The 22,310-nt window shown below is 36.1% G+C and overlaps 2 pseudogenes; both read left to right on the top strand.

Annotated features, from left to right (window-relative positions):
- The first annotated feature begins 6 nt into the window (after positions 1–6).
- On the top strand, positions 7–944 carry LOC102389818 (annotated as a pseudogene).
- Positions 945–13,404: 12,460 nt separating this feature from the next.
- Positions 13,405–14,389, top strand: LOC102390141 (annotated as a pseudogene).
- The last annotated feature ends 7,921 nt before the right edge of the window (positions 14,390–22,310 follow it).

The raw sequence follows: 22,310 nt of genomic DNA, 5'->3' as shown, positions 1-22,310 counted from the left end.
TCACAGATGGAACCTCAAAAATATCTAGCAAATGTGAATCTCACTTCAATGATTGAATTTGTTCTTTTGGGATTTTCTGACATTCCCAATCTGCAAATATTTCTTTTTGTGATGTTTCTGTTTATCTATGTGATAACTCTGATGGGAAATGGCATCATTAGTCTCATAAGCAGGACAGACCAGACTCTCCAGACTCCCAAGTACTTTTTCCTCAGTAATTTTCCTTCTTGGAAATCTGTTATGTGTCTGCCACTCTTCCTAGAATGCTCATAAACCTTTGGACTCAGAAAAGACATATTTCTTTGTTTGCTTGTGCAACACAGATGAGTTTTATCCTTATATTTGGAAACATAGAGTGCCTGTTTCTTACAGTGATGGCCTATGACCGCTACGTGGCCATTTGTAGCCCCCTGCCCTATCCTCTGGTCATGAACCACAAGGTCTGTGTCCAGCTGGTGGCTGCCTGCTGGGTCACTGGCGTTCCAATTGAGATAGGGCAGACAAGCCAAATTTTCTCTCAGTCCTTTTGTAGATCCAACCAAATCAATCACTACTTCTGTGACATTTTGCCAGTACTGAAGCTGGCCTGTGGGGACATGTTTTTGAATGAGATGCTGGTCTTTATAGTTGCTGTGCTGTTTGTCATGGTCCCTTTTCTGCTGATACTTGGCTCCTACAGTAGAATCACCTCCATCATCCTGAAGTTGCCATCGGCAACGAGAAGAGCAAAGGCTTTCTCCACCTACTCATCTCATGTCATGGTTGTGACTTTATTCTTTGGATCTGTGATTGTTACATATTTACGACATAAATCTCAAAATTCTTCCAGAACAGACAAATTTCTCTCACTTTTCTATACCATCATCACCCTGAGGTTTAACCCCCTGATATACACTCTGAGAAATAAGGATGTCTTGACAGCCTTGAGAAAAGTGCTACCTTAATGTAAAGCATTAGCTGCTTGATTTAAACTCATTTTCTGTTTTCCTATTTAATTTTGCCATTGTATAATCAGAAATAGTTTTCTTTTTCCACATGATTAATAGATTTATTATATTTATTCATCCATTCCTGACCTTATTGTTTTATGCTGGATTTTCTAATATCAGGATCATATTATGGTGTCTTGCTGATAAGAAACTATGTATCTAGGTGATCTTTTATTCAGTTCGCAATTTTACTCGTGATTTTCAATTTTATGAGAAAATATAGTATCATTTACCCACCTTTCCCCCTAAAGCCATTGATATTTTTGTTTCCTGTTCATATAACTATCATGCACTTTTTGTTTTCTTTTCATGATGTTTTTAGATAGTATAGATGGCAAAAGTTTGGAGAACAGTTGTTAAATATCTATGTGTTTTTAACTTTAGACATTTAACCTTTCAATGACTTCAATTTGATCCTTCTGTAAAGATTAAAAATAAAACTCTGCATAATTACTCCTAAAAGTTTATAGTATGGCAATAAATATTTACCCTCTGTTTCTCTCTGAATTCTTCTTTGTAGATATGCTTTGTTTATGTAGCCAAATCATACTACTAGCATCTTGATAATTTGTTGCCTTAATTTTTACTAATGCAAAAAATATGAATGCATCTTTGCTGTTCAGAGATATAAGGTGTATGGGATTTAATCATTTTGTGCCCAAATAGTGTTATCCATTCTCTAAGATCTCTTGTTTTGTTGTTGTTGTTGTTTTGGTGTTTTTTTTTGTTTTTTTTTTACCAGAAATTGATTTTAATAATCATCAGCATCTCTTCCATAACACATAGTTGTTTTGTTTTAATTCTTTTGGTGAAATAGATAGTTGAAATTAAAATAAAAATACTTGGGATATTTAGTACATTATTTTCCCAAGTTTTCCTGGTTGTAAAGGATGATACTTGATAAGAAAGATCACTATATTAAACTAAAAAAAAATACTATTAAAAAGATCTTGGATTTCTTCAGATGGAAAGAGTTGAACTACAGACAGTACACTGGATCATTTTCAGTCAAACTGATTGGGAAATGATGCAATCTGAGGAAGTTTTTTTTCTTTTATATTTTCTTTTTAAATCTGTCTTTCTCTTATTATACTATGTGTTTAAATAATTTATTTTTCATAAGACCATAATTCATCTATCAGCTAGTTCTCTTCTTTGAGTAGGTATCATGTCATCAAAAAAGACATTAAAAAGCACACAAAAATTAAAGCAATCATTTCAGAGGAGATAATGTGCAGATGACAGTAACAGATGACAGCTGTGGCTATTACATAGTTCCCATTCAGAGGACTAAAGGAAGTAAAATATAAAAGTTGGTTTTATAGCCAGTTTAAAGTCCTCTGTTTCAAAGAACTATTGAAACAGAGGACTTTCAACTATTCTGTTGCTGCACAACAAATTATATTCAAAATTTATGGTTTAGAATAATATCATTTGATTGTATCCCGTACATTGTCCAGTATTGAGGCAGGGATCAGCTGCATGGGTGTTCTCTTCCATATAGCATTGACTGTCATCAATAAGGGGAATTCATATGGTGACTGATTTGGTTTTCATATCTAAAAGAGCTTCACATAACTATACTGTGTAGTTACAATGATGTATTACAGAGAAGAAAAATCCAGTTTTCATGTAAATTTCATACTCTAGGGGAACAAACTGCTACTAGATAAATAATAAAGTTAATTTAGCATAAAAGCATAAAATAAATCATACAGTAAAGTGATTCACATTGAACTTGCAATATTAGAATTGTGCTTAACTTAGTTTGGGAAATAAGTTAAAGAATGCTCTCAATAAAGAATGACACTTTTTTTTAAAAACAAATCTCAACAATAGTGCTAATACACACAATTAAATTAAAAAATGTTGAAACATGTCTTTCTGTAATTTGAACCAAGGAAAGGGATTTTTCTCTCTTACAGTTTTTAGTCATTTTACTAGAGATACTAGCCTATACAGTGGGGGGGAAAAAAAGAAAGAGAGAGAGAATAAAATGTATATGTAAACATTGTAAAGTGTTAGTCACTCAGTCGTGTCTGACTCTTGCGATCCAATGGACTCTAGCCCTCCAGGCTCCTCTGTCCATGGAATCTCCAGGCAAGAATACTGGAGAGGGTAGCCATTCCCTCCTTCAGGGGATCTTCCCAACCCAGGGATCAAGCCTGGTTCTCCATTACAGGCAGATTCTTTACCATCTGAGGCACCAGGGTTGTATTAACCTAATTGTTGGAAGATGTTATATATGAATATGTTCAAAATATTTAATAATCTACAATGAAGTTATTAGACATAATGAATGAATTCAACATGCGTACTGGATACACAGTCAACAAACACAAATCAATTTATTTCCACATGTGCGTGCATGCCAAGTCGCTTCAGTCATGTCCAACTGTCTGCGACCCTATGGACTGCAGCCTGCCTGGCTCCTCTGTCCATGGAATTCTACAGGCAAGAATGCTGGAGTGGGTTGCCATGCCCTTCTCCAGGGGATTCTTCTGATCTAGGGATCGGAGCCTCATCTCTTATATCTCCTGTATTGGCAGGCAGGTTCTTTACCACTAGCGCCACCTGGTAAGCCCTTATTTCCACACTGAAAAGCAAAAATAAGTAGACATTGAAAATGTTATTTAAATAAGAAGAAAGATATGAACATTTTAAAAGTAATAGAAATGAAAACCCTGCAGGAAGTTTATTTAGTAAACTAGAAAACTGAGAGAAATTTAAGATAAAGAACTAAATAGATAGCTATAATATTTTTATGTACTGGAAAACTCAATATTTCAAAGATGTCAATTTTCCCTGATATAATTCAATTCAATGATACAGAAATTTCATAAAGTAGGATAAAATTCCTTTGGTGTATGGGTGGATGAGTTGGTGTACAGGGGCATGTGTGTATGACTTAGGCTGATTCTAAATGGTTGTGTATATAACGACAACCAATTATAACCAAGGCACTCCTGAAGAACAGTCAAGTAAGAGGATTTACTTTACTGGACAACATGCCTTACTATAATAGTGCAGAATTCAGATAGTGATCAATAAAGACATCAGTGATATGTGATAGAGAGCCCAACAAATTTCTCCTTCATGCATGCACACTTAAAAAAAAAAAAGAAGGTAAAACTAGAAGTAGCCAGGGGAAAACACATATCATAACAATGGGACAGATTTTTTTTTTTTTTTGCTGCTGATTTCAATTTGGAAACTCTTTAGGGCAGAAGAACAGATTACATCGTTAAAGAGCTGGATAAAACAAGTGTCAAACTAGAATTATTTTTCTAATAAGATTATCCCACAAAACAGAAAGTGAACTTTAAAAATAAAGCATTGAATTACAAAGTAAAGGGAAAAAATATATCACAAGCATATTTGCATATGAGAATGTAAAAGGAAGTTCTTCAAATAGAAGAAAATAATACAGAATAAAATAATTTGGATCAACACAAAGAATAAACAGATCACAAAATGGAAAATAAGATGACTAATATTAACATTTTTCATATTTTAAAATGTCCATCAAATAATAAATGCAGTTGGAAAAAATATCATGGTGTTTATAAATTAAAGAATAAATGTGTATATATATATGTATGTGTGTATATATATATATATATGAATAATGCTGTCATAAAAAAGAAATAATGACATTTGCAGTAACATGGGTGGACCTAGAGATTGTTAAACTGAGTGAAGTGACAGAGATAGAAAAGTATCATATCATATCATTTACATATGGGATCTATAAAATTAGTACAGATAAATCTCTTTACAAAATGGAAATAGAATCTCACATGTTGAAAACAAACATAAGGTTACCAAGAGGGAAAGGTGGAGGGGAAAGGGTAAACTAAGATTTGGGATTGAAATATACACACTAACCTGTCTAAAATAGATAGCTAGCAAGAACGTACTGTATAGCACAGGAACTCTACTTAATAATCTATATGGGAATAGAATCTTAAAAAGAGTCAAAGTATGTATATGTAACACTGATTCACTTTGCCGTATGATGGAAGTTAGATAACACTGTAAATCAATGGTATTCCAATAAAAATTAATTTAAAAAGAGTAAGTGTAAGGCAATAACATAAAACCAAAGATAACATCATACAAATAGGAGTATTTTCTTCTCAGGATCTTAACAATTTGCATACTAAGTATATAAGTTCTTAATGATAGATTGTATTAGGCAGATGTTTCTTTTGCAAACTCTACAGTTATACTTAAAAATTAATAAGGAGCATTGGATTAAAAAAAAATGGTTGAGTTCAGCTCAGTTCAGTTGTTTAGTCATGTCCAACTCTTTGCGACCCCATGGACTACGGCATTCCAGCCTTCCCTGTCCGTCAACAACTTCCAGAGCTTACTCAAACTCATGTCCACTGAGGAGGTGATGCCATCCAACCATCTCATCTCCTCCCACCTTCAATCTTTCCCAGCACCAGGATCTTTTCCAATGAGTCAATTCTTCGCATCAGGTGGCCAAAAAATTGGAGATTCAGTTTCAGCATCAGTCATTCCAATGAATATTCAGGACTGATTTACCTTAGGATGGACTTGTTGGATCTCTTTGCTTTCCAAGGGACTCTTAAGAGTCTTCTCCAACACCACAGTTTAAAGCAATTCTTTGGTGCTTCAGTCAGTTCAGTTCAGTTCAGTTGCTCAGTCGTGTCTGACTCTTTGCGACCCCATGAATCATAGCATGCCAGGTCTCTGTCCATCACCAGCTCCCGGAGTTCGCCAAAACCCATGTGCATCGAGTCAGTGATGCCATCCAGCCATCTCATCCTCTGTCGTTTCCTTTTCCTCCTGCCGCCAATCCCTCCCAGCATCAGGGTCTTTTCCAATGAGTCAACTCTTGCATGAGGTGGCCAAAGTACTGGAGTTTCTGCTTCAACATCAGTCCTTCCAATGAACACCCAGGACTGATCTCCTTTAGGATGGACTGGTTGGATCTTCTTGCTGTCCAAGGGACTCTCAAGAGTCTTCTCCAACACCACAGTTCAAAAGCATCAATTCTTCCACACTCAGCTTTCTTCACTGTCCAACTCTCATATCCTTACATGACCACTGGAAAAACCATAGCCTTGACTAGATGGACCTTTGTTGGCAAAGTAATGTCTCTGCTTTTGAATATGCTATCTAGGTTGGTCATAACTTTCCTTCCAAGGAGTAAGCGTCTTTTAATTTCATGGCTGCAGTCACCATCTGCAGTGATTTTGGAGCCCAAAAAAATAAAGTCTGACACTGTTTCCACTGTTTCCCCATCCATTTCCCATGAAGTGATGGGACCAGATGCCATGATCTTTGTTTTCTGAATGTTGAGCTTTAAGCCAACTCTTTCACTCTCCTCCTTCTCTTTCATCAAGAGGTTTTTTAATTCCTCTTCACTTTCTGCCATAAGGGTGATGTAGTCTGCATATCTGAGGTTATTGAGATTTCTCCCAGCAATCTTGATTCCTGCTTGTGCTTCTTCCAGCCCATCGTTTCTCATGATGTATTCTGCATATAAGTTAAATAAGCAGAGTGACAATATACAGCCTTGACGTACTCCTTTTCGTATTTGGAACCAGTCTGTTGTTCCATGTCCAGTTCTAACTCTTGCTTCCTGAATGCATATAGGTTTCTCAAGAGACAGGTCAGGTGGTCTGGTGTTCCCATCTCTTTCAGAATTTTCCACAGTTTATTGTAATCCATGCAGTCAAAGGCTTTGGCATAGTCAATAAAGCAGAAATAGATGTTTTTCTGGCACTCTCTTGCTTTTTCTATGATCCAGCAGATTTTGGCAGTTTGATCTCTGGTTCCTCTGCCTTTTCTAAAACCAGCTTGAACATCTGGCAGTTCATGGTTTATGTATTGTTGAATCCTGGCTTGGAGAATTTTGAGCATTACTTTACTAGCATGTGAGATGAGTGAAATCGTGCTGTAGGTTGAGCATTCTTTGGCATTGCCTTTCTTTGGGATTGGAATGAAAACTGACCTTTTCCAGTCCTGTGGCCACTGCTGAGTTTTCCAAATTTGCTGGCATATTGTGTGCAGCACTTTCATAGCATCATCTTTCAGGATTTGAAATAGATCAACTGGAATTCCATCACTTCCACTAACTTTGTTCATAGTAATGCTTTCTGAGGTTCCTTTATAGTCCAACTCTCACATCCATACATGACCACTGGAAAAACCAAAGCTTTGACTAGACTGACCTTTGTTGGCAAAGTAGTGTATCTGCTTTTTATTATGCTGTCTAGGTGATACATAAGTGCTAAAAGTATACTCAAATCACAAAAGAATAACAAGAAACAAACAGCAAACAAAGTATGTATAAGAGAAACAGAACACAAACAGCAAGGCAGTAAATTTAAATTTAGTCATATTTATAAAACCACTATTAAAATGTATAGCAATCCAATCAATGTACTGCATGGTGGTGTTGTTCAGTGACTAAGTTGTGTCTGACTCTGCAACCCCATGAACTGCAGCATGCCAGGCCTCCCTGTCCTTCACTATCTCCTGGAGTTTGTTCAAACTCATGTCCATTGAGTCAGTGATGCCATCCCATCCTCCGTCACCCACTTCTCCTTTTGGTCTCAGTCTTTCCCCGCATCAGGGTCTTTTCCAATTAGCTGGCTCTTTGCATGAGGTAACCAAAGTATTGGAGTTTCAGCTTCAGCATCAGTCCTTCCCATAAATATTCAGGGTTGATTTCCTTTAGGATTAACCATTTTGAGCTCCTTGCTGTCCAAGGGACCCTCAAGAGTCTTCTCCAACAGCACCATTTAAAAGCATCAATTCTTCGGTGCTCAGTTTTCTTTATACTCTAACTCTGATAGCCATACATGACTATATAGCTTTAACTCTGCATAGCTTTGTCAGCAAAGTGATGTCTCTTATTTTTAATACACTATCTAGGTTTGTCATAGGTTTTCTTCCAAGGAATAAATGCCTTTTACTTTCATGGCTGCTCACCGTTCACATTGATTTTGGTACCCAAGAAAATAATATAGAGCATGGTGACTATAGTTAAATAATTTTGTATATTTGAAAGTTTCTAAGATAAATTTTTTAAAAATTGCATTGCAAGAAAAAAAGCGCATAACTTTGGGCAGTGATGGATATTAACTAGACATTGTGATGATCATTTAAAATATATTTATGTTGTACAGCAGAAGTTAATATAATGCTATAAATCAAGTGTATCTCAGTTAACCACTTTGAATTTTAAAGGTCGTAATTTATGTTATGGAAATTATGCCTCAATACTATTGCTAATTTAAGCATCAAAGCCTAATAAAAATAACAATGACATTGTGTTGTTAGGCTCAAATATATCTATAAGACAAATTAATATGTATAGATATATACCATAAATACTTATTCCCTTATGTGCCATGCTAAGTCTTCAGTCTAAAGGTATACATGTTGCAGCATGTTATAATACCCCTTTTTTTAGTGACCAAAAATGAGGACTGTGGCACAGTGTGGCTTTATGCTCTTCAGATACATCTGTTTTATTTACATATAGTGAACATCATTCCCTAACCTTCTCAGAGCTACATTGGACCAGGTGATTAGTTTCTACAATGACATGTGGGTAGAAGTGATGTGTTTATTATGTATAGAGGCTCTGAATAGTGTATTTGTTTCCTTATGTTCTGTCTGTCTTGGTGTCTCACGTTTCTGCATGCTGAAGATCAAGTAGGAAACTTCAAAGAAGAAGTAGGAACACCGGGACCCTTAGATGAAAACAACAAGGGTTTCTTCATCACTGACTGCAAACGTGTGCTGTAATATGATAGTAAAATGTTTCTTTATTTTGTTACACTGATATATTTGAGGTATTGTCTCAGAGTATAGATTTGTTTTCAGGTGATGATGATATTGAATTGAACAGAGAAATATTCAATTTGATATCCTAACAATAGAATTAGGGATTAGATCAGTTCACTCACATGGGTGATGGACATTCAGTTTGTTCCATCTTGTAAGTAAAACTTAGTTGAAACAAATAATGAGTTCAATTCTCATTTGTAAATCAACATGACACTAAATGACATGGATACCACATCAATCCTAAAAAAGATTACAGAGGTCCAATTTATGAGGAACATGCTGTAATAAAGAGAAACAAATTTAACATACAAAAAAAGAAATGCAGTTTTAGAAACACTGATAGTGCTTTAAATTGTCAAAGAATCTCTAAACAGAAAGAAAAAAAATGTGCTTATGAGTGGAAGTTGATATTGGCCTTGAAACCTCATTCCTGACAATTTTACCTACATACCTGCCTGGAAGTAGCTGAAATAGAAAAAGCATTTTGTAGGAGGGTTTTTTTTTTTTTTCTGTCTTAAATAATTGGGTTTAATTTTTTTTTAACACCACAATGTAATATTTTTATTTTATTTTTTTTCTCTTTATCCAATATCTGTTTTTTTAATTTTATTTTATTTTTAAACTTTACATAACTGTATTAGTTTTGCCAAATATCAAAATGAATCTGCCACAGGTTTTTTTTATTGGAGGATAATTGCTTTACAATGTTGTGTTGGTTCTGCCATTAAACAAAGTAAATCAGTCATAGGTGTACATACATCTCCTCTGTCTTTAACCTCCCTCCCACACCCCACCCCATCGCCCCCAGGTTGTCACAGAGCTTCAGGTTGAGCTCCCTGTTTTATATACTTAGAAACTTCCCACTAGCTGTCTGCTTTATATGTGGTGGTGTATATGTCTCAATATTACCTTTCAATTTGTCCCACCCTCTCCTTCCCTCACAAGTCTGTTCTCTACGTCTGCGTCTATATTCCTGCCTTGCAAATAGGTTTATCAGTATCATTTTTCTCAAACACACACACACACACACACATATATATTTATGTGCGTGTGTGTGTTAATATAGGATATCTGTCTTTCTCTTTCTGACTTACTTCACTCTGCACAACAGGCTCTAAGCTATTTTTAGGGTGCCTTTCATTTTGAATGTGCTAGATACCTACGCTGATGACCAACTAGATATCCTAACATGAATAAAACTACCCAGACTTTTGTCAGCAGATACAACATACTTTAATTTCCACAAAAGTTAATCTAGGAACAGTGTTCCACTGCTGAAAAAGGATCTAACCTTCCCTGCAATGGATTGGAAAGAACAAACATACCACGTTTGTGTCTTAGTAAATGACACATTTTTCTAAAGATGTGAAAGATGAGATCTGGATGAATTATGGGAATAAAATTAAGGAAGGCAAATTTACAGCAATTACTAATGGTCTGAAATGCAATAAATTGAAAGTTTTAATTTTTTTTCCCAGACAATACTATTGATATGAGAAAATTAAGTGTCATTTCTCTGCTAAGTTTCTATCCCCACAGAGGGGAACCTTTATGCTAAGAAGGAGCTGCAGAAGACAAGTCATCTACAGAAAAAGTAGTTTTAAAGCATAAACCCAGATGATCAGCAAACAGAAGCAGTCTTCTAGAAACTAAACTGATACTCAAGAGAAAATGTCCCCCAGGGTGAGCATGACTACTTCATATTTCAGAGCAGCTGATCTTTGAAGAATCTTCCAGAATGACAGTGACTTCCTGACTCAAAATTATAAAGGTTTACAGGGTCAAAACATCAACTTCATGTAAATCTATGAAGTTAAGATGTTAGATGGTTTTATTTTAAAATAGTTCTGAATTTGAGGTTTAAGATGCAAAGGATAAAACATAAAAATATGAAATTCTGAGATCTTTATCTGAAAATTAGTTAATTACTTAACCAATGTATTTCTTAACTTTTTAAATGATAAAATAAAATGAAATATAAGTGAAATAATAATAATAATATTAATAGTATTTATAATAAAACTTTCACTTAAGGTAATTTTGAAACCTAATTATAGTGGAAATAGAGATATATGAGAGAAAGAAGAAGCACAAGCTGGAATCAAGATTGCCAGGAGAAATATCAATAACCTCAGATATGCAGATGACACCACCCTTATGGCAGAAAGTGAAGAGGAACTAAAAAGCCTCTTGATGAAAGTGAAAGAGGAGAGTGAAAAAGTTGGCTTAAAGCTTAACATTCAGAAAACGAAGATCATGGCATCCGGTCCCATCACTTCATGGGAAATAGATGGAGAAACAGTGAAAACAGTGTCAGACTTTATTTTTTGGGGCTCCAAAATCACTGCAGATGGTGACTGCAGCCATGAAATTAAAAGACGCTTACTCCTTGGAAGGAAAGTTATGACCAACCTAGATAGCATATTCAAAAGCAGAGACATTACTTTGTCAACAAAGGTCCGCCTAGTCAAGGCTATGGTTTTTCCAGTGGTCATGTACGGATGTGAGAGTTGGACTGTGATGAAAGCTGAGTGTGGAAAAATTGATGCTTTTGAACTGCAGTGTTGGAGAAGATTCTTGAGAGTCCGTTGAACTGCAAGGAGATCCAACCAGTCCATTCTAAAGGAGATCAGTCCTGGGTGTTCATTGGAAGGACTGATGATAAAGCTGAAACTCCAGTACTTTGGCCACCTGATGCAAAGAGTTCACTCACTGGAAAAGACCCTGATGCTGGAGGGATTGGGGGCAGGAGAACGGTACGACAGAGGATGAGATGGCTGGATGGCATCACCGACTCGATGGACATGAGTTTGAGTGAACTCGGGGAGTTGGTGATGGACAGGGAGGCCTGGCGTGCTGCGATTCATGGGGTAACAAAGAGTCGGACATGACTGAGCGACTGAACTGAAATGATTTGTTGACTCAATTTTATTTATCAAAGTACTAATGCAAAAACAATAGTTTGTGGGTCTGGAAGATGGGAACAGACATAGTAGATTTAATGGAATATGAAAACACAGATAGAGAACAAACATTAATGAAGTGTTGTGAGAATTGTCAAAGTGTTGACTGCCTGATATCTGATTACATGAACTTAAAATGATGTGACAACGGGCCTGTGTGTGTGTGTGTGTGTGTGTGTGTTATTCCCACTCATATGCTTTTGCCATTTGCATTCCTAAAATAAAGGGTCATAAGGTTTAAATAAAGTTACATTTATTAAATAAAATTACAACAGAATTATATAGGACATATTTTATTTGGTTGTAAGAGAAGATGACAATGGATCAGAGAATCACATGTGTTAAGAAGGAACTATATTAAAATATCATGAAAGTGAAAGTCACTTAGTCATGTCCAACTCTTTTTGACCCCATGGACTATACAGTCCATAGAATTCTCCAGGCCAGAATACTGGGGTAGGTAGCCTTTCCCTTCTCCAGGTGATCTTCCCAACCCAAGGATCAAACCCAGGTCTCCCACATTGCAGACAGTTTCTTTACCAGGTGAGTCACAAGGGAAGCCTGGGAATACTGGAGTGGGTAGCTTATCCCTTCTCCAGTGGGATTTCCAGTGTAAAATGGGTAGCCTATCCCTTCTCCAGTGTAATCATCCTGACCTTGGAATCAAACCAGGGTCTCCTGCATTGCAGGTAGATTCTTTACCAACTGAGCTATCAGGGAACCCCAAATATCATGAAGAATGGGTCATATTTATGGACTGAGTTAAGGATTAATTGGTATTTGTAATGCAGTGTACAATGGGTATTAATAAGGAACGTTATTGGACCCCATGGTGTAACATGCTTTCCATGTGTAGCATAACCGTTGGGTGAGGTACACAGAAGAAAACAATATGATTACACGTATCTGTTCCCCCAGTAACAAGGAATGAGTTTAAGAAAGTCAGTTCTCATTGGAGTAGAAATGGGAGGGCTTAAAATGTTTTGAATAAGAATTAGGCAAAAGTTTTAAGTGAAAATCTTTGAATTGAAAGGAGATGGACTAAGTCAATAGGTACAGAAAAAGAAATGGATGAACCCAAAGAAAAACAATAGCGAGCCTGTGTCATATATAATTTTACTTTTAAAAGGGGTGAAACAATTTAATACTATTGCTGCACAATAAGCTCTAAATAAAAATGCATACATTGTATTGTTTCTGGTATCATTACTGCCGCTGCTCAGTCACTCCTGTCATGTCTGACTGTTTGTGATCCCATGGGCCATAGCCCACCAGGCTCCTTGGCCATGGAATTCTCTAGGCAAGAATACTGGAGTGGGTTGCCATCCCCTCCTTCATGGGATCTTCCTTATCCATGGATCAAACCTACATCTCCTGTATCTCCTCCATTTCAGGCAAATTCTTTTACTGCCTAGATACCAGGGAAGCCCTCTGGTATCACTACATCCAAGTATAATAAAATGGAGATTTTATTTTTCTAATTGATTTTAACTGCACGTCAGTTCATTGCTGAGGTTTCAAATCTCATTTCTTAGAAATTGGGCAAGGCAAAGGCAGCAGTATTCGCAGGCATTATGTACATAGGTTCATGCATTTGATCAATTAACAGAAGGGAAATGTTGCTCAAAAGCATTAATGAATTAATCATCTTGAATTTACCATATCTACAGATGGAGTACAAGTTAAGAACAGAAAAATCAAATATCACCATCTTTGGGTTTTCTGATATTCCTAATTTCCAATGGATTCTTTTGGGGATGTTTTTAGTGCTCTATCTGACCATTCTGATGTGCAATAGTGTCATTGTACTGATAACAAGAATTGACCCTACTCCCCAGACCCCCATGTACTTTTTCCTCAACCACTTTTCCATTTTAGAAATCTGTTATGTAACTGTCACTATCCCAAGAATGCTCACGGACCTCCTGAGCCAGAAAGGGCACATTTCTTTCATTGCCTGTGCTATACAAATGTGTTTGGTCCTTCTGTTTGGAGGTTTAGAGTGTCTCCTCCTGGCGTGATGGCCTATGACCACTACGTGGCCATTTGTAACCCTCTTCACTATGGACTGATTGTGAGCCCCCAGGTCTGTGTCCAGCTGGTCACTGCCTCCTGGGCCAGTGGAGTTCCTGTTGTAATTGGGCAAACATGGAAGGTTTCCTCTCTGCCCTTTTGTGGGTCTAGCGTAATTAATCATTTTTTCTGTTACCTCCCCCCAGTATTCAAGCTTTCTGTGGAGACACTTTTGTGAATGAGATAGCAGTCTATGCAGTTGCAGTGGTATTCATCATGGTTCCATTTCTGTTGATTGGTGTCTCCTATGGCAAAATCATCTCCAACATTCTGAAACTGCAATCCGCCAGGGGGAGGGCTAAAGCCTTCTCCACTTGCTTGTCTCACCTCACAGTGGTGGTCTTATTCTACGGCACAGCCTCTACCACTTATTTACAGCCCAAACCAAATTAATCTGAAGAAACTGGGAAGCTGATCTCTCTTTTCTACACAGTTTGGATCCCAATGTTGAATCCCATTATATTTACTCTGAGGAACAAAGATATCACCATAGCACTGAGAAAACTACTAAGCAAATTATCAACTTGACTCAAAGGCTTGAAATTACAGAAGCAATTTGTTTCTATGTTTCTCACATAAATACAGCAGAAAATATCATCTAGTATTATTTCTATGTTCCTATGAAATGATAGTTATTATCATCACTGCTGTCTCACATTATGTAAAAGGACCCTAGTTTCAAAGAGTTAAGGGTTTCGGGGTTATCAAAGCACACATTATCTCCATGGCAATGATTTATTCTGAAGACCTATCTTTTCTGTCACTAGGAAAGAGTGAGTTAAAAGACTTCCTGAGCAACAAAATGATAGTTAACTGCAATATAACCAATGATCAGGGTCATGCCCTGTAAGAAATTTGCTTGAAACTTCCCATTCCTTCAGGCATATTCACTGTCCTTTTCTGTACTTAGGATTGGTTTTAGATGATGAGAAAACAACAACCACATCCAAGTTGGTGGGAGAAGGGGAGTCTGAGTGTTTTCTAGCAATTTTTCCTTCTTTCTCTCTTTTGCAAGTGTCCATATCCCTTTCAGAGTACAAACCCTGAAAGGATCCTTTGTTACCTCAATGTTGACTGTTCTCTAGTGACACCATTTCCTCTGGCTTGTAGCTTCATGTGTTGCTTTGGTAGTGTCTCCTTAGTATTAGGAATATTAGAAATTTAAACTATAAAAGGCATTGGGTTGAATGTTGATCCCGCTAAATATATGTCAGGTTATAACCTGCAAACCTAAACTTATTAGGAAAATAAAAGCCTTTGCAGATGTAATTCAGTTAAGGACTTTGAAATAAGATTATCTTAATTTAAGGGAAGGGCACTATATCCTATGATCAGTGTTCTTAGTTCTTATAAGGGAGGAAGAGAGATTAAGTTAAAAATAGAGACGCAGTGACACATAGAAGAATATCACGTGAAGATGGAGGAAGCAACCGGGAGTGACACATGACACAGCCATGAAGCAAAGGAGGTCAGGGACCACTGAAAGCTGAAAGAAGTGAGGAGTGACTATCCCTTTAGAGTCTGTGGAGGAAAACCCTGTCAACACTGTGATTTGGGACACTGGCTTTTAAAGATGTGAGAAAGTCAACTTCTGTTACTTAAACCTCTCAATTTGTGATAATTTGTTACAATAGATCTAGGAAAGTAATATGCTGTGTAAGCAGTCATTTTATTAAGGTGTGTTTATTCTAATCATCTGGAATAAATTCTGTATCTTTTAGGAACAGTGATTTTAAAAAAAATGTAGGATTTTTTTTTAACTTTAAAAACTATATCAATGAAACCTCATAAAAATATTTGCCCAAGAATGATGGTTAATTGTGTTCATTTAAGAATGCTTGTTAAAAGCTTTTTTTTTTTTTTTTAGGTAAGAATAACAAAATATTGTTTTATTCAGCTTTTGTTTCACTTACATGAACATGGGTGTGTTTATAACACAGGCTATTTTAGGAAAATCAGTCTGGTCTTTGGTTGTGACTGTGGCTGACTATTTCTGTTTGATAACTATCTCTGTTCATGGTAAATGAAACCAGGAATGAAGGTCATTGATTGTAACAAGGACTTAGGCCAGAATTCAGTTGTTCGTTTCTCTTGCCAAGAGTTTAGACATTCTTTCTTTTCTTCTCATCTAAACAGGATATATGCTCTGTAAGAATAGCAATTTCTCTTTAGCTGGAGTGCCTCCAGGATGAGAATCTTTTTATTAATTGAACAGTCAGATTAGCTAAAAGTAGTGAGGCGCTAGTGGTAAAGAACCTGTCTGCCAGTGCAGGAGACATAAGAGACATGGGTTTGATTCCTGGGTCAGGAAGATCCCTTGAAGGAGGGCATGGAAACCCACTCCAGTATTCTTGCCTGGAGAATCCACATGGACAGAGGAGCCTGGCAGGCTACAGTCCATGGAGTTGCAAAAAGCTGGACATGACTGAAGTGACTGAGCACACATGCACAGTGTTAACTAGAAACTCCTGATTTCATGATTTTGTCACTATTCAAACATCTTTATGAGATGCCTTGTAATACTTCAGCATCCGTATTTAGCACTTAGTTATGCTAAAGGCCTTGCATCTTTATCAGTTTAGGAAATTACATCATCATCATTCTGAAACAAAGAACCACAGTGCAGCAATGTGGATATGGATATTTATTGTTCAGTCGCTAAGATGTGTCTGACTCTTTAGCAAAGCAAAGGTAAGCTGTTCTCATTTGGAACATGGTAGACATGGGTGCCCGTTTACCACGTGATGCTGCACAGTCTCTCAGGACAATGTTTTAAAGCCATGCCAGTGAGGAAATCCCAAGCTTTCAGGCATGTGAGTAAGCACCTAAATACATGGATAAAACATAACTCTATTTTTGTAAAACACAGGGAGATAGTATCCATATATTCATATAGCATTTCACATGTGCATCTTTCTAGTTGGTGTGTATATATGTCAGCAATATCTGGATGTGTATTAGAAGAGAGAAAAGACTGCTTTATAGTGACAGGAGTTCAGATAATGTCTGACTTATTTGTTTATACTTTTTTTTAGAATATGGCTTTATTACAAAGAGTATAATATACACATACAAAAATAATAAATTTTATTCAGAACATAAAAACTAAATATGGGAGAAAATTACTGCATTTCTTCTTTTCTTATTGCCTCCCAATATTTTACAGAATATTTAGTAGCTAACAGAGAAATTTCAATATCAGCCAAATAATCTTTAATATTTTAAAGAAATAACACATTTTTTATGAACTAAACAGAATCAGAATATATAATATTTGATCATTTATTTTAAAAAAGGACAAAAATAGCTTTAATAATAGTTACAAATAGAGATAAATTTAAGATTATGAAATGGATATATATGTACATAGGCACTATTGCATATGTATAATATACATTATATATCATATAAACATATATATTTCAATATTTATTGGAAGGACTGATACTGAAGCTGAAGTTCCAATACTTTGGCCACCTGATGCAAACAGCTGACTCATTAGAAAAGACCCTGATCCTGGGAAAGACTGAAGGTAGAAGGAGAAGAGGGCATCAGAAGATAAGATGGCTGGATGGCATCACGGATTCAGTGCACATAAACTTAGGCAAACTCCAGAAGATGGTGAGAGACAGGGTGGCCTGGAGTGCTGCAGTCCATAGGGATGTGAAGAGTTGGACACGGCTGGAAGACTGAACAACAACAACAAATATATATTTATATATATCTATACAAAAGTATAAAAATGACTGATTTCACTCTTTTTGCAGAGAGAACATGAAACACACACACAACTCAGAAGCATATCTCACTTCAGTGATAACATTAGTTCTTTGGGGATTTTTCTGTATTCCCAATGTCTGAGTGTTTCTTTTTGTAATATTTTCTTTTTTATGTGATTATCCTGGTGAGAAGCAACATCAATATTCTTATAAACAGAGTTGACCAGGCTCTCAAATTCCCATGTATCTTTTCCTCAGTAACTTTTCCTTCTTGGAAATCTGTTATGTATCTGTCACTCTTTCTAGAATATCCATAAACCTTCAGTCAGAATATATATATATATACATTTTTTTTGAAAGGAACTACAAAGATATATTTTATTTGTATTCTTGGGGACACAGAATACTTGGTCTTGACCGTTATGTCCTGTGACTGCTATGTGGCCAACTGTAACTTCCGCAACTTCCCCTACTTATAAACCAGGAGCTCTGTATTCAGCTGATGATGCTTGGCTCTTGAATCAGTGGTGTTACAGCCAGGATAAGGCAAACATGCCAGATTTCCCCTCAGTCATTTTTGGATCTAACTACAAGCTGGGCTGTGGCTATGTTTTTCTGAATGAGAGGTCAGTCTCTATAGTTGTACTATTAGTGAATTGTTTGTCATGATCCCTTTTCAGTTGACACTTGGCTCCTACAGTAAAATCACTTCTCCATCCTATGCTGCCATCAGCAACGGGATGAGCCAAAGTTTTCTCCACCTGCTCACCTCACATCACGCATGTGCACTAAGTTGCTCTGCAATCCTGTAGACTGTAGCCCAGCCGGCTCCTGTGTCCATGGGATTCTCCAGGCAAGAACACTGGAATGGCTGCTGTGCCCTTCTCCATGGGATCTTTCCTACACAGGGATCAAACCTGTATCTCTTATGTCTCCTGCATTGGCAGGTAGGTTCTTTACCATTAGTGCCACCTGGGAAGCACCATAGTTGAGCCTTTATTTTGTGGACCCAGAACCATTACATATTTATGACATGATTCCAACATTTTTACAGGAAAGATTTTTTTCTCCTTTCTATACCGTGTTACCCTGATGCTTAATCCCATGATATATACTCTGAGGAATAAGGATGTCACAACAGCCTTGAGAAAATGACTGCCTTAATGTTTAACATCTTATCCACTGCTTTGAGCTAGTGATCTTTTCCCCCACTTAGTTCTACAGTGTCTTAATCAGACATTATTTGGAATTTTGCTTCCCACATTAATATAAATTGATTATCCTCATGATCCTGCCATTTTTTAAAAAATTTAAATTTATTTATTTTAATTGGAGGCTAATTACTTTACAATATTGTATTGGTTTTGCCATACATCAGCATGAATCTTCCACGGGTGTACACGTGTTCCCATTTTATGCTTGACTTTCTGATATCAGGATTATCTCCCTAATGTTTGTATTTATAAGAAATTAATTTTTTTGCTGATCTCATATTTAATGGACTAGTCTCTGTCAGCAAAAATTCACTGCTTATTTGATTTGTTGTTGTTCAGTTGGTAAGTCATGTCAGACTCTGTATCTTCATGGACCGTAGCACACCAGGCTCCTCAGTCCTCCACTGTCTCTTGGAATTTGCTCAGATTCACGTCCATTGAATCAGTGACACTATTAATATCCAACCGTCTCATCCTCTGCTGTGTCCTCCTTTTTGCCTTCAGCTTTACTAGCATCAGGGTCTTTTACATTGAGTTGGCTCTCTGTATCAGGTGGCCAAAGTACTAAAACAATATAGTATATTTTATCTATCAATTGGCCTCCCGATATTTTTATCCAAAATTCATAATGTATATTCTAGTTTGTCTCCCTCTGTATTTTTATAACTTACTTAAAACCAGAAGATTTCAGCTAGCAAAGATTATTGCATATGGAAAGCTTTAGAAAATACTTGTTGAATAACTGTAGAACATTGGCACACTTGAATAAGCAAAAGTTCATACTGCAGAAAATGTAGAAAAGATGGTCTTTTAATAAATTATATTAATTTAAATATATATAAAGTTGCAAAAAAAAGATAGCTGACCCTCATTTCACAAAATTTATTTTAAAATGTAATCTCAGAAAATTTGTAAACTTAAGTAAAAATGCATAACAATGAGTCTTTACCAAGATAATATTTATTAACTTCATGATGTTGGTGTGAGAAAAGTGTTTTTGATAAAATTATTAGTCATAATGTAAACATTAATCAGTTGAGCTTCCTGGACGAAGAAATACTGCTATGCAGAGTGAAATTTTTCAACATAAAAAATTTAAATACACTATAGTTAAAGGAGTGCTCTAAATCAAAAGGATAAAAAATTCAGGAGAAAAATTGACAACAGACTTAAAGGTGCATTTCACAAGACAGAATAATCTAAATGACCAGAAAAAAGAAGATAATAACTAATTAGCAACAAGTAAATGCAAATTAAAACCAAATGAAATCTATGACACATTCATTACAAGGATGAAATAAATAAAAAGACTCACCCTATCACATACATAAAGGATGTGGAGTAATGAAAGCTCTCGCCTGATGCTGGTATGTGAATTGTACACCACATTAGCACACAGCCTGCCTTCATGAAGAAAATCTTACCTTTAATCATGTACCAGAAGAAATGTGTGCACATGTGTGCCAAGGAACGCATCTGAGAATGCTCATTTTGCATCATTCATAATGTCAAATCTTTATCAAACTAGAATTATATGTAATTGTGAAAAATTCACACAGAGGAAAACCAAGGAGTTATAGAAATGAATAAAACACAATTGCATACACCATGGATTAAGCATATTTTTAAGCAAACCAAATCATAATCATATGTACATATCCTTTTCGTTAAGCTAAAAAGCCATATTTAGAACACCATTTATCATATATATAGACATAATTCCCCCTATTTCTTAAATGTTATTTAATGAACATATTCTATCATGGAAAAAAGTATTATGCTTTTTTATTTTTGGCTATGCTTCTTTTTTTTTCTGAAAATTCAGAAAAATGAATTACCTTTTATTATAAAAAAGTAGTAATCAAGCAACAAAAATATGACTCAAGACTGGTGATGCCACTTAATTGCTTCAAAAAATAAATTAACATCTTTATAAAAGGACATACTTAAAGCCAAGTTTAATTTCCCAACTTCTAAAACAACAACAGCAAAAAAATAACTTTCATTTGTGTTTAAGAGGCACCGGGTCACAACAAGTCAGTCTAGTTTCAAGCACTAGACATTTTTGATAAATGATAGAACATATTTTAAAGGTATCATATAACTGTGGGAGAAAAAAGAATAGATGACAATATTGAAATCAAGGTTCATTAAGCCATAAAATATTCACACTTTTTCAAGCCACTTTATTGCAGTATCATGTTACTGCATATCTTAGTATGTATGCATGCTTACTGATTAATTCAGAGGATGATCACAATTGTGATATTGGTCGATTGGATATTCTTCTCCACACATACACAGCACATAGGAAAATGTCTCTGATTTTTTAATACCGTATCATCGTTCAGATTACAATTTACTTATTATTATTATTTTTTTTCAAATGAAGCTGTTGTCTGTATGTTGAAAGATAATTTTCTTCTGTGAATTGTTAATTCATCTGTTTTACCCATTTTTTAAAATTTATACTTTGGACTTTTCCTCCGTATTAAAAAAGGAGCCAAGATTACTTTATTTGAAATCAGTTGTAATAATTTTTACCTTATATTAATTATATTTGATACTTATGGGGCTTGCTTTTTAGCATCTAGAATCATTTATTTTTACACAGTTTGTGTATGTGTGTGTGTGTCCTGCATTCTAAATTTTAATGAGTTAAACTTTCTTTACTTCAAAATTATAAAACACATTTCTTAGAATACTTTCATCATTTCACTCTAAAATATACAAAATTGTGTATCATTTGCAGTTTATCCTGCTGTGGGATAGTTATCAAAAATACATATATTGTTTGTTTTTTTCCCTCTAAGGCTGCCCAGTTGTCCGAATAACAGTTATTTTAAATGCCCACGCTTTACCAATTTGGTAGGCTATTTTAGTCAATGACAAATGTTCACGTATATTTGAGCCTTTTCTGGAATTTCTATTCTATGCCAGCAGAAGGCTTCTTTATTTACGCATGATACTGCGCTGAGCTGTGCTCAGTCGCTCAGCTGCCTCGGACTCTTTGTCAGATGCCATGGACGATAGCCCGCCAGGCTACCCTGGCCTCTCCAGCCTTGGTAGGCAGATTCTTTACCACTGAGCTACCTGAGAAGCCCATGCATAATACTGCACTCTGCGAATCACGAGGTCTTGTAACTCCTTCCCAGCACTAGCTATTTCTTGGATGAGCCCCTGCAGGAGCTCAGCCTGCTGGCCTCTCACTCCCCTTCTGTCCTTTATCACATCCGGTCCCCCTGAGAAGCCTGTCCCACCACCCACTACTCACAGGCCTTCTGTGATCTTTGCCATGAGGCTCCTGATACTTTTTAATTAACCTTCCAAATCACTCTCACTGTCACATTACTATATACATATATAGTATGTGTATATCCCTCTTGTAAATTTTTTCTCTTCATAATCATAAATCTTAAGAAATCACTATTTACTAAATAATTGGAACCAATATGGAGAAGGAAATGGCAACCCACTCCAGTATTCTTGCCTGGAGAATCCTGTGGACGGAGGAAC

The sequence above is a fragment of the Bubalus bubalis genome, chromosome 2 (genome assembly GCF_019923935.1).
Source record: "Bubalus bubalis isolate 160015118507 breed Murrah chromosome 2, NDDB_SH_1, whole genome shotgun sequence".
Classification (NCBI taxonomy): domain Eukaryota; kingdom Metazoa; phylum Chordata; class Mammalia; order Artiodactyla; family Bovidae; genus Bubalus; species Bubalus bubalis.
This window is presented reverse-complemented; position numbering and strand designations above follow the sequence as displayed.